Source organism: Camarhynchus parvulus, chromosome 2 (assembly GCF_901933205.1).
Source record: "Camarhynchus parvulus chromosome 2, STF_HiC, whole genome shotgun sequence".
Taxonomy (NCBI): domain Eukaryota; kingdom Metazoa; phylum Chordata; class Aves; order Passeriformes; family Thraupidae; genus Camarhynchus; species Camarhynchus parvulus.
Window position 1 is genome coordinate 54,210,451 of NC_044572.1, and position 13,624 is coordinate 54,224,074.

Here is a 13,624-nt window from a genome sequence, read left to right on the forward strand (position 1 = left end):
AAAACAATTCAAAACCACTGTGCTTTAACAGCAAAATCATCTAAAATTTAGCTTAATCCTTTTAGGATCAGGAGTCTGGACAGATAACTAAAGCAATAGATAATAAAATAGCCAAGCACTGGTATCCAGTTAATGTATCAGCATACTGATGATGGTATATAAACAATGCTAAAAGAACAGGAAAATTATTAAAGAATAAGACAATACTTCATTTACTGTTCTGCTGGAATTCCTGCTCAGGAAGTCACTAATACATATTCATTATGAATACTAGAAGTGAGTACAGGCAGGAACTTGCCTGTTACCCAAATGAGTATGACTAGTGCTGAATGAGTCTTTTACTAATCTTTTTTAGAGCCTGAACTTCATTTCCAGAAAGGCAAGATTATTTGTTAGGTTCCATTTTTCCACTTGAATGCAGAATCAGACACATAGAGTTGTTCCAAGAGGTCTCTGAGTTTGGTTTCTTCTGAGCAAAAAGAATATTAGAGTAAAAAAGCCCAAAGAACCTGCTTCAAACTTGGTTAGTCAATCTCCCAGCTGTATGTTGGTATGAGAATTCTATTGTCTTTTCTGGAAGAAAGAAAAGAAGAGGAAAAAAAAAACCAAACCAAACCAAACCAAGGAAAACTAGCCCAAAGCAGTATTCTGTTCTTGTTCCAGTTGATCTGTTCAAGATCTTGTCACTGGCCTTTGCTAGACCAGGAAAGACTTCTGTGTATGAAAAACAGCACCCCTCTCATGGTACAGTGGGACCCCCATGCCCCTTTTTACAAAAATCACTCACAAGACTACAAGTGCTTTCCTACTTTTCCTATCTTAGGAGTCTCAGGTGAAGAAACAGCTGCATCATGCCGACCTATTGGGAAACATTAGACATGAGGTGTGTCTTCCAAAAGGTCTGAATTGGGATTGCAGTGCCCAAATCAGATGCCTAAAGTAGGAAGGCAGTCTCAATCCAGACTACCCTTTCCCCTTCCTGAAATGCTGATGTTGCTGATCTTCCCAACTTGCCTTTTCAGTTGCTAAGGATTTCTGTTAGAAAGAGGTGATACAGGTACTCAGTTTTTACAGCACCAAAAAATGCTGCAATGAGAGATTCAGCTAATGGTACTGAGGAGCACTTCTGTCACATACAGGAGCCCTATGTAGGATGGCCTGCTGTCACAGGTAAATCCAGCTGGCTTAGTAACAGACTGGAAACTAGGGCTTCTTCCAAGAAAAGGCAGACTCATGACAAACCAAGGGATGTGACATAGGAAGGGAACTTCTCCTTCCATTTTTATGCCTTCCTCCCTTCATATTTTATTCCTTGTCCTCCCACTCTACTGCAAAAATCCAAAATGGTCATGCTATAGATACAGACCATGCCAAAGACTTCTCTTCTCTCTCTCTGTATGAGTTAATCATTCCCAGCAAGCTTTCTGGGGTGATGAGTCAGTAACACAAAGAAATTACAGATTAGATGTGATATTTATTTTGCTCTGCTTTTTTTTAAGCACAGCTGTCCCCCCACCTGAAAGAATGCAGATAGGGGTAATCAAATGCACTGTAGCTGGGAGCTCTAAGGATAACACCTCCAAACTCTGCAGCTTGCCGTAAAAGGCTTGCAGTTTTTATATTCTTTTTGCTGTACGTTTACTCAGCAACACTGTTTTAGAAGTTGCAACATTCATCTTTAAACATTAATTACCAAGGCATGATTGCTTCAAAAATCCACTGCCCGAGGCCAGGGCCTAGGAAGTGGAAAATGTAATTTCAGAAAGCGATGAGAACAAATACTGAGCCTTTTAATTGCAGGTTGGTACAAATGACTAACAGTAAAGCAAAGCTCATTTTGGACAAATTTTTTGTTCTGCACGTCAAATTCAAAACTTAGCAGTGAGTTGCCTGGGGTTTGTTCTTTCCCCCTATTCTCTTTGTAAAAGTTGAGAAACAGACGAATTTTTGAGGTAGAGAAAGTACTTTTCTAAAAATTCAGTAAAAATTATTTACAAGATAGAAAGAGAGAAAGGAAGAAAGCAAGGAAGAAAGAAAAGCAGGGAGAAAAGAAGGACTAAATGATGCATGCAAAGATCAGGCAATAGTTGCAACAATCATTGGACAATTGCTGTGCTCTTTTGGACCTCCGTTTCAGGGTGAAGGCTGCAGTGATTCTCAGCATCTGTCTCCATCTCCCTCAGTTCTGCTGAAATTTACCTGGAATCACCAACAGTCTAACAATGGCTCTGGCCTGCTTCATCCTGTATGGCAACACAAGATTAAATGCTGCTGTGACTCAACATTGCCACATCAGATGTCCCAGCCTGATGCCAACAGAACCATTGCAATAGCAATGGCATCTTCATCTCCACCCTTCTGGCCTTGTTGCTGGCAGAATGGGGACAGCCCTGTGTGAGCACCTTTGCAGGGCATCAGAGGCACTTCTTTTCACACAAAGGTAGAGAACTTGTTCATTCTAGCCCCACACTGCCACACGTGGGAAAACATACTGATGGGAGATGTGATTCAAAGCCTGATGGGTCTGAGGCTGGTTTGCATGACCATAGGACAGACCATACAAGCAGGCTCTGTGATGGTCCTGAAGTTGCATTTATGCACCAAAGTCTGGAGGCCCCAAAGAGACTACAAATTGTGATAAACATCCTTTATAGTGCTCATGTTCCCTGGAAAACTCCAGTTCTGCTTCTGAGTGTTCTCAGAAGAACTTCAGGCCTTGTTGCACTGCACAGCTTGTGCCTGCCTCTCTGGGATTCAGAGATGTCATGTCACTTCACTACTGCATGGGCCTGAACCACTAGGTATACCAAAAATCTGCCTAACCCTCATGTTTCATCCAGAGAAGCAGAGAGGTGATGTTCATGATGATGGTCAGTGCAGCCCACCTCCTCTCCCAGTTGCTCTTAACAGTTTTGTACTGGAAGACTTTCCCCTGTGACCTGGGAGATCTGCTTTCAACACGCTCTGAGTACATTCTCTTGCTCATTCAGTATGCACCCTTCTGTCAAATGGGGAACAAAAGACCTCCTTCACCTCATGGCTGTTCTCACCAGGCCTGTGCTGCAGACCCTTATCCACAGGCCAGTCTCTGCAGGATGGCTCATGACCACACTGTTCAGAGTTTGGTCCCTACTGAGTGGACTGGCTGCAGCCATGCTTCACAGTGCTCAGCTCACATCTCTTCTCATGACCCTGTAGTTAACAGTATTTTCTGTTCATGGGCTCGATGGGTTTTTTCAGTTTAAAGTGTGAAGAGTACTAACAGGTGTATGCTGCAGGCAATCAGAGCAGTGCTGTGTCAAAAAACTATAATGCCAGAAAAAAAAATTGTTGTGTGCTGTAGAAAAAGGATGGGTGAGGGCATGAATTACACTATTGTCTGACCTTGGATAATGATGAAGCACTGTCCTTGCTGAACGAAGCACATTTGGTGTCTTCCACATCTATCCTATCTGTTTGAAGCAAACCTTGGAGTGCCCTACACAGCTGACAACACTCACATTTCCCATTGGGGATTCCAATGGATTTATTCCAGAGGAGTGCTCTGACTCTGACAAGTGTTGGGCATACTGACCATGGATGGTATGAATGACCAGGAAACCCATTGCTGGAGAAGAACAGCAGTGCACCAAGTTCAGCCACAGCATTTTTAAGCAATAGCTGTTATACTTTGACAGGGTCCATGCAGTTCAGGAAAGGTGTCTCACTCTCCCAAACAGAGCACCAAGCAAAACATCAAACCTGAGTGAAACACAGTGAAGTAGAGCAGCCCTCAGATGGTGTATAAATTGGTCAGTCAGAAAAGATGACACACATTTTCCACTGCTCTCTCATACTTTCAGATAATCAATATGAGTACTGCATTTGTAGGGTGATGTCTGGAAGTATGCAGGAGAACACCAGGACTTGCAGTGTCTCCCATCCTCCCCCCCTTTCCCAGAAATCCAGTGGCCAGTTTCACTCCGTTTTATCACAGGTATGACTGAGAGGAGTCCCCTGTGGCTGTGCCCTTTTGAATGTCACTGCTGCTGTATGGGAACCCAGCTGCCACTATGTTTTCCTGACCGCCTCTAAAATGATTGTCAAGGACAGAAAATATTAATTAAATTTTAATTAATAAATTGAATACTGTGGGGTTAATTATAGCTATTTACAGGGAGTGTATGGGATTTGGAGGGCCTACCTTCTGGTGTTTTTGTATAAAGTGTTGCCTCTTCCTTTAAGCTCTAATTAGCTAGCTTTTTTCTTTTTAATAGCCAGCCTTCAAATGACTGCTCAGTAGCTCCCATTTTGTTCCTCATCAGCAGTCCTCCAGCACAGCTGCTACACAAGGGAAGAGCCCTGTAGTTTGCCTTGAAGGGAGCAGGTGATAAAGAATCTATCAGAAGTGGTGTAAACCAACAAAATTAATTTAAAAAAAAAAAAGAAAAAAACCCCATAGAGTCCCAACCCCTAAATTTTGTTAAACAAGGAAACTATATAAGAAACAAAGAACATGGGAAGAAATAAGAAGGAACTGCAACATCTGAAGCTGCTGCAAGGTCAAAAATGTTCTCTCTGTATGCAGCCCTCTTGTCCAGCTGCATATTCTGCCTTCCTGCATATGCAGAATGCCAAAAGCCATCAATAGCAGATAAGCACCTGGGAAAAAGCAAACTGTTCCGGCACAATGTCAACTGTGAAACTTGAAATAATTTCTCCTCTCCTCCTTATTTTCAACCTACACATTTCCTCCCTAGTGGTAAAACCTTTTAAAAATTTAAATGGACCCTATTACCTGTACTTCTAGCTACTCAGTTTATACCTCTAAAGAAAAAGGGTCCTTTCAGGACACTGTTAAAGTGAAGGCACACAGTAACACACTGTGCCCAGATACAAGGAGTTTATTCCAGACAGCTTTTCAATCTCATGTCACTAGATGAAAACTAAGAACCAGCACAGAAGAGAGCTTTGGAAGTTTGGAGATATTTTGGGTGTTGTTTTGTTGGTTTTTTTGCAAAAGTGACCAGCACATTCAGTAGGCAGACCACTGCTTTCCCTCAAGTATCTGCTCCTGCCTGCTAAATGTTCACAACTGGACTGCTGCCATGGAGGGAGCAGAGGGCAGTGGCTGAAGATGAGGGCTGGCACAGGCACTGCAACCAGTAGCTGGCTTGGTGCCTGCCTTCTCCTTCCTACCACAGCAGTTGGCTCCAAGTGGTAGGCACAGGAGACTGGTTTGGGCTCCTGCTGAGGAGAGACAGGGTGAAGGAAAGAGGGAAGAAAATATGTTGGGTTTTTTTTAATTTTATAACCAAAAGCAATAATGCTAGTAAGGGAAAATGGGAATCGACTTGCCAAGATGGAGAGCAGGATATCTCTAAAATTTCACATGGAACCCTGTGATTTCTGAAGCTGGAACACCATTGCCTAAATTAAGAAAGCTATCTTTCATCTCAAGAAAGGAAACATAATAGCCAGAATCAGTCTTGCAGAAAACCCTAACTCGTCTGACTCCTCAAGCATGCTCGAAAATTTTATCAACTTTCCTTTGTAGCAGAACAGCTTCACTGCCCAGGGATGCTGAGCTGAGAGCCCTCCAGCACCAAGGTGTCTCCTCACCTCATGCTTTGGCTGAAAGTGTCAGATCACAGTGCAAAACCCCTGCTCCAGGTCTACCTTCCACATTCACAGAGATTTCCCCAAAATAGAGAAAATAAAGTATCATCTCTTCTTCTAGTATTTAGAGTTGTGACACCTGAGAAATACTAGCCAGCATGTGTAATAACACATCTGTTGCAAGACATAGTTTTATTGTTGAAGTGGAGAAAAGCCTGTCTGGAGACACCATGCAGGGCTGCTTTTTATTTAAACTAATTTTGTAATGAGGAGGTAAAGATCCAGCAGCTTAGAGCTTCTGCTCCTGCCAGCACTTAGCTGCTTATTCAAAGTCCCAAGATCCCAGTCACACCGATGACTCGTCACCCGTGGGCTCAGAGGCCTGCAGCCAGGCAATGAGAGCACCGGCTTAGTTACAAGCTTAAAGGGCTGAGAGCCTGTAAGGAGGCTGAGAGCCCGGATTAGCCAGGGTGTTTCCAAGCGGGGCTGCACCCGACAAGCCAGAGCTGCCGGCAGGCTCGGGCTGCCGGTGCCACCTTCTGGACACATGGGCAAGCGTCATTCACCTTCCCCTTCGCATGGAAGAACACTACGGAAAGCGGCTTCATTTCAATCCCTAGTCCTGCTTTTGTGGGCTCCTCCCCGCCTCCCTTTGAACCCCTCAGCCATGGGGGAGCAGCCCCAACAGGGTAGCAGCAGCAGAATCCAAGCCGGCTGCACGGTGCATCCTGCGTCCTGTGGAAAACTATGTACCACAAGTTCACAAAAACATTCCCAGCCTTTAGCATTTTGTTTTCTTCAGGCACTTCTGTGAAACAGCCAAGCCTGGCAGAAGTAGACACAAGACTCATTTAAGAAACACCTGTGCATTTTAGGGATGAAAAGGGGGGTATGTAAGGGCACCCAGGTTAATGCCAGAAGTGCTGTCTCAGGGGCTCAGAGTATTTATTTGAGCAAGGACCAGCCTGTGGAGAGGGGTCTGGCTTGCCTTGGTCGCTGATTAGCATTAGTGGCCATGTATGAGTGCAGCTATGAAATCCTGCCATTTATGCCAACAGCAGTTGTGTTGTCACAGAGAACTGTGCCCTTTAACATCCAAAACACAAACTGTTGCATGTGGTTACACCACAGGCATTTCTGAGAGCAAGGTTAGAGAGGCCACCTCATTCTGAAACAATCCAAAATTATATCTCACATGTACAGCAGCTGCAGCTCTTTCTATTTCTTATAGCTGTGGAGTGGGACTTGACTGCTGTCTTCCAAGAGGCAAATGGGATACACACACCCAACACAGTCCTCAAAACTGGCTTGCAGAATAAGCTTGAGAGCTACTTTTAGTGCAGAGAACATGTCTCCAAGAGGAGCCAAAAGAAGAGCCATGGGGACAGTCAGGAAGCAGGGAGCAATAAAAAGCTGCAGGCTGCAGAGTGCAGTCTGCAGGGCACCACACTGAAGACCTGTTATTTTGCCCTAAACTGAGATGGAAATTAAGAAATATGGACTTTGAACCTGTCAAATGCTTGCAGCAGCTGCAAGCATGCAGCATGTAAAACAAAGGGCCTCAATTTAGCGGCAGCTTTTTTAGGGATTACCATAACATGAGACAGCAGCAATAGAGGCAATGGGCCTTATGAAATGTACACGTAATAAAATGTGGTCTATAATGGGAACTTGAATGATCTAAGTATTATATAAATGCTGCTGCACTTCTATATTGTAAATAACACCTGTTTCCATTTCAGAGGACAGGGCTCAGAAGTAATGTGGAGTCAGGCTTAAGGACCAATAAAGCAAATGTGCTGCAATGGTAAGGCAATATATTTATTTCAGAATGAAATATTTTTTAAATTGCATTTATTCTTAAATATGCACATAGCAATATGATAAATACTACCTCAATTAAAGCCACACTGCAGCTTTGATATTACCATGTTGCTGTTATGCAACCCAGTTTCAGATGCTGACCCATCCAGGTTGCCAGTTTTTACACCTGGACTCTACCTGAGTTTAGCTACTGCACAGCAGCCCCAAATACATGCACTGGTACTGCTTGTTGGTGCAATGGCTTCATTCAATTTCTTTTAATGTAAACTTATTAAATATAGCAATAAGCTATCTTCCATAACAGTGTAATCAGAGTAATTGATGATAACAGCAGTTTATTCATGTCAAGGCGTCTAATTCCTACTGCTGTTAAATCTCAGTTCCCATAGCCCTCCAGGATACGGAAGGATAAGGACAAATCCTGCCAGAAGTAAGTTTCAGCACAGTCTGGGATTCTGAGCCCTGCAGCAAGGGATTAATAGATGTACTTCTCTCTAGGAGCACTATATGGTCTTGTATGATTTATAACAAAAGGCATCACCAAAGTTCTTCTACTCTCACTGACCACCATCTCTATTTATAAATTGTATAATTTCTGGTCTGTATTGATTTTAAAAACGTCTTTAGCATGCAAGCAGCTGTTTAATGCATTTTGACCAAAGCAGTGAATTTGCACAAGTATTCCCACTAGAATGTTTGTCCTTTAGTGTCCATGCATTAGGGCTCTGTTTAAAATCTGTCCATGTCCCTAATCTCCCTGGGGAGCTTTCCCTGAATATTCAACACTAGTCCACAGCCTGTAACAAAAGAGGGAGGGGGAAAAAAGAGACAGAGAATAGTGTTTATGCATAAAATTCAAGAGCCTTTTCACATAAAAAAACATATGCACACACAAAAGCACCTCCACTACAGAGCCTGGCATTTCCACAGCAAAGATCTGACAGTGCGTGCAGTTCTTCAAGTTAACTAATTTACAATAAGGGCATCAGACATCTGAGCTCCAGATGCACTCATTCAGGCAGCCAAGGCCATAAATAAAATAGAAAAGAATACTCTTACCCTAACATAGATTTTATAGAGATGTGTTGAAGGCTTAGCAGATGGGTTTTGCTGTCTCAGCTTTTACCTGTGTAATAAAATAAATGCATAAAGCTGCTTACTGGTTTCTTCAAATCAAGACCTTTGCTCCCATATGCTCCCATGAAGATATAGCTAATTTAAACAATAAGCAAAATCCTACTCCTCAGGGAAACTGATGGCAAAACTGCCACTGGCTCCAGCAGACTCTGGGTGTTGCTCAACATAAATACAATTGACAGAACCTGGCTAATAGCATAACCAATACTATAACTGAATTTATATTCTTCAATCTACAGATTTGCCACCTTAATTCCATTCCTGGTTCTGCTTTCATCCTGTCATGCTGTGGAAGAACAAAACCAATGAGACAGCTACTGTCACCAAAACTGGGGTTGCTGCAGCCTCAGCCCAGGCTGCCAACCAGCTCTCTCCCACGGAGAGGTGAGAAACCCTCTCTTGAATTAGGACAAGATATCAAAACATTTTGTCATAGCACTAACTTTGTTTTGCTCAATCTACATGGTGCTCTAACAGAGCAGAAAACTGGAATCACAAATTTGAAAAGATGGCATATCACAGAACAAACATTTCTGAGTTTCAGAAAAGTTTGCCAGTTGAGAGACATCATCATCATCACCCCCCCACACAGAGACATCATCATCATCCTCATCATCATCATTCAGTCTAGCTTTTATAAACATTCGAGCATTCTTTTGTAGCCAGTGTGCTGTTTGGGCAGATGGCATGGAAATTTTACAGTCCATTTCATCCCTGATGTCTACAGTTAGTGCTCACTGTTAATAATGGGATATACACACAGATACACAGGTGAACATACATGTGTATACAGACATGATAAGAGAAGAAAACATTTCTGACAGGTTCTTATAAGGGCATTAAATTGGTGAAGGCAGATTTCTGAGCTCATCACATGCTAGAAGTGCATCTTCAAAACTGTGTATTTGGCTGACTTCAGGAAACATTGTGCACTGTGAGCAACTCTGAACATCTGAGGATGGGGCAATGACAGAGAGAGGAATACACAGTCTGGGACCGAAGCCTGTACCAGGAGGAAGCAACAGAGGCAACTCCAGGCTTGAGAGGTAGAACAGGCAGTGCAGGGAGCAGGCACCAAGGAAGTTACTGGAGGCTTACATGGTATCCATGGTTGGATATGTCCTTCCAGAGCTATTTTTAAGAGGCAGCACTTGACTCAAGCATTTCTTGCCAACTAGGCTCTGCTTGTCTCTCTATGCCTTGGCTCAGTCCCTACCCACAGTTCCCATCCCCTTCTTCTCTCAGGACCAGTCCCAGATAGTGCACCCCTGATTCCAGTCACAGCACTGCTTTATAATACAGCTCAGGGAAAAACAGAGGAGGAAGAAGAGAACAAATGATGATTGATGATTGATGACTCAGACTAACTAGAGAATGTGCTTAAAGCAAGTTTGTTTCACCAATGGCAGTGCTTTGCTGTTTGCTTTACCCCTTCCAGACTAGGTCATCCCAATTCCTTTTCTCCATTTAATGGTGACATAACTAAGTAGCCAGGAAGAAGCTGTCTCACCTATCATAAAAATACAGTACATAGTAATCATAGGAGGCTACTGTTCAAGACAAAGCCATGACCTCCACATTTAAGAATCTGCTGGTCTGTAATTCTGAAGAATGCATTTATTAGCAAAATCCTGTTTTTATAAGCTGCAAATCAAGACACTGTTTCCTTCAGCATTGTACCAGATTTCTGAATCATGAGCCCTGTAGTGCATGAGATTTTGCTTCAGAAATAAAATTGCTTGCTCAACTACAGGACACTTCAGTCTTCTTTTTCTACAACTACTGCTTAGTCTTAAACCAGAACTAAACAGCTCTGGAATTATACATGCACTTTAAGTCCTCTTAGTATCTACCAGATTCAGTATAAACACATAATGATGAGTGTCTAAGTCTGATATCTGCTTGATTAGCAGCCTTTTCAGTATCTGCCTACTTTGCAACACTTGGCAGCTAAGTAAAGCAGATCTAGCACACAGTCAGACATGTGGATTTATTTTTTGTTTGGAGGGGGTGGTGGTACTAGAGGTTTCCCAGATATCCCTTATTTCAAAGCAGGAAAAAAACAACAATGGCCAGCTCTGTACCAAACCACAGGTCAAGAGATTTCAATGGTCCAAGGTTAAAATTGGCCTCCAGCTAGCTGCACAGACTTATCCCATAGGTATTAATCAGGAAACTTTTAAACCTTAAAAATAGTTACAGTTATGTGACTTACTCTGGTAAAAGGATTTTTATAATGTACATGAAGACTAGAGGCTTTCCTCCTTTGAAATGTTTGTGTCTGACACTTTCCCTAAAGCATAGCAAGTCTGTGTTTTTCTCTCTTGCACAGGCTGTGGGTTGAGTTTTGTTTTGCTATTCTTTTTTCTTTCACAAATCAAGCTGTCAGCAGCACGGGAAGTAATTCTGTAACTGGGACACGTAAGAGCTCTGTTCTGAGACTGCATCGCTGCCCTCACTAAAGTCACCCTTGGAAACAAGAGCACTTGAGAGTATCTCAGCACACAGTGAAAGGCTTTCTGCTATGGTTTATTTAGCTGAAAAGGAAAAACATAATTCAAGGAAAAAGCTCCAGAGCTTAGAGATACTAAAAGTATGCAGTCCCTCCTGAGCTTCCTGCTACTACAGGCCACAACCTCTAAAGAGCACTGTGTTTGAATATCTATTTCTGTGGGGACAATGCTTTTGAGCTGGGAGATAAACCTAGTTTTCTTGGACTGATATGAAAGCTAAACAATAATACATGCTCCTCTCCTACTACACAAACACTCCCAAAACTAAGGGAGTCCAGTCCAATACCAAAGGGCCACACTGTGCACAGCTGACTGCTACATGAATTGCTTTAGCCTGCTACTAACTTCTCTTCCTCTGCTCCTTACCGACTGCCCCATATCATAGCTCCTAGGTGTTCTCTCCACATGTCCAGGCTCCAACCCCAGCAGATCCATCCTATCTGTCCCCATGATGCCACATCTAGCCACCACAGCCCAGGTGGCCCAGTTTACCTAACCTCTAACTCCTGCCTATCTGCACCATCACATGCACTGTGCTTACCCAGCCCAGCCATGTAATTAGCAGTGCAGCTGCACAGCCACCAACCTGCCAGCACACATGTGGCAGACCACTTCTTGGCAACTATTAATCACATATTGCATAAGAAACAGTCCCTTAATGCAGGCAAGTCTTTCCACTCCCAAATCATGTAAAAGACATAAAAGCTTTTGGCCATGCAGAAAAGTGAACAAAATGAGTGGTAATTAACTCTCATGACTACAAAGGCTAACAACTTCGGCACTTGCAAAGGGGATCAGAGGCAGCTGAGCTGAGAAGGAACTGTAGCAGAACAAGTATTTGCCTGGGAGCAAACACTGCCCGAGTGCTTATTTTAGAATGGTCATGTTAGTTAACTAGAGCTAACTTTTGAACAAATGGCTCACGTTACAGCATACCGAGGCACACTAGATGCATCCTTTGATGTACTAACTGACAACCTACTACTGATTTTTTTCAGAAATTAAAAAAACCCCACAATTTATCCTTCATAGCTGATTCTGGGTTTTGGCACAGTCTTTTCACAGATTCATGGAAATGAACCTGAAATGGGTTTAATCATTGCAGCATGAGATATTTATATTCAGCAAGAGCATGTGATTTGCAAAGGAAAAAAAAGGAACCAAAGTTTTTTCTGTAAATCAACACGTGTGACTGTTCCTCACTATCTCAGGACAGGCAAGTTTTGGTACAAGATATGTCCTTGGTGTTTCTGACCTTTCAGCACAACTGCAGCCTCTAAGCACCAGGATTTGGTCTGCCGTTCAGCAGCATACTATGCAGCCTGACACACCCTTCATGCCACTTACTTAAAATACCAGTGTGGACAACTAATATGACTCCCATGGTTGTCAAGAAGTAGGGGAAGAGAGCTGGCATTTGGGAAGTGATTTATAAAGCAGATAAAATTAATCCTAAAAACATTAAGTTAAATGTGTTCTGATTATTACCATGAAAATAAACACATCTCATCTGGAAACGTGAATTCAGGAATAAAAATTTCTTTTCTATATGAACTACTTCACACTTGTCATAAACTTAAGGGATTTGACAGGGATTGAAGATTCACTTGTCAGCTGCTATGTCCTTTAATTAGCTTCCTAACATCCATACTGACTGAAGCAGTGTGTTCCCAATTTAGCAAAACAAGCTGTCTCTGTCCAGGTTTCACTGTAACTCTGAAGACCTGAAAAAGAGCATTATATGATTCTTCTGTCCCCTAGTAGACATAATCTACTATTTAAATTTTCTTCTGTCCTGGCTTTTGTGGAATGGACAACAAAAGTATTAACCTAAATTCCAGAAGCTGTATAAAGTGTGTCTGGCTCTTCACAATCTTTTGAGAGAAATTCATATATGAAAACCCACAGCTCTGCTATGACCTGTTCTTGTATCTCCTATTTTACTTCAGGTCCACAGGAAACTTCACCACATACATTCATTCACAACTTCGCATCCATACCATAGTTAGGTATAGATGGATTTGTTTGCAAAGCACTTGACAGGACTTAGGGGTTCACTGCCACAGACAACTCAGACCCTGACTGTTTAACCCAGCCAAGACTTCTACACCCCTGTTTTGCACTCCTACCTGTAATGTGGAAGTGATAAAATTCTTCAACCCTTCCAGCTAAATATTCTTCTACTTTTTAAATGGTACACTCCTTAGGGCAGAGGATCAACCACATACCCAGAACCCAGCACAAACCACTCTTTTATTTAACTCTATGGGATCTCTGGGTAAGAATCAGCCCCTAAGATGTTAACCAGCTTCTGTTTAACAGCATTTTTAAAGTACAAACCAACTGTAAATCAGACCAGGCAGATTCTCACTTTGGGTCATTAGGTTTACCTTGTTTCCATCCTCCTGCCTTTCTATGCTCTGGGTGATTCCAGGCAAGTTTCTCGCTGGTCTCTTACACTTGTTTTTGCCATCTTACACTGTTGGAGCCATGCTAGAAACTGTAATAACAATACTAACTGCTCAGCTTTGACAGGACATAGCTATTTTTAC

The 13,624-nt window shown here is 42.5% G+C and overlaps 1 protein-coding gene across 3 annotated transcripts in view; it reads right to left on the reverse strand.

Moving 5' to 3' along the window:
- The window catches only part of LOC115901043 (cytochrome c oxidase assembly factor 1 homolog), a 51,753-nt gene that overhangs the window by 26,950 nt on the left and 11,179 nt on the right, over window positions 1-13,624 (reverse strand). The window contains exon 1 of one of the 3 annotated variants that reach the window (XM_030943336.1): window positions 4,184-4,326. The exons of the other annotated variants lie outside the window; for them this stretch is intronic. The gene's annotated coding sequence lies outside the window, so the exon portion shown is untranslated. Of the gene's footprint in view, window positions 1-4,183; window positions 4,327-13,624 lie in introns of those variants that run through there. 3 annotated transcript variants of the gene reach the window in all.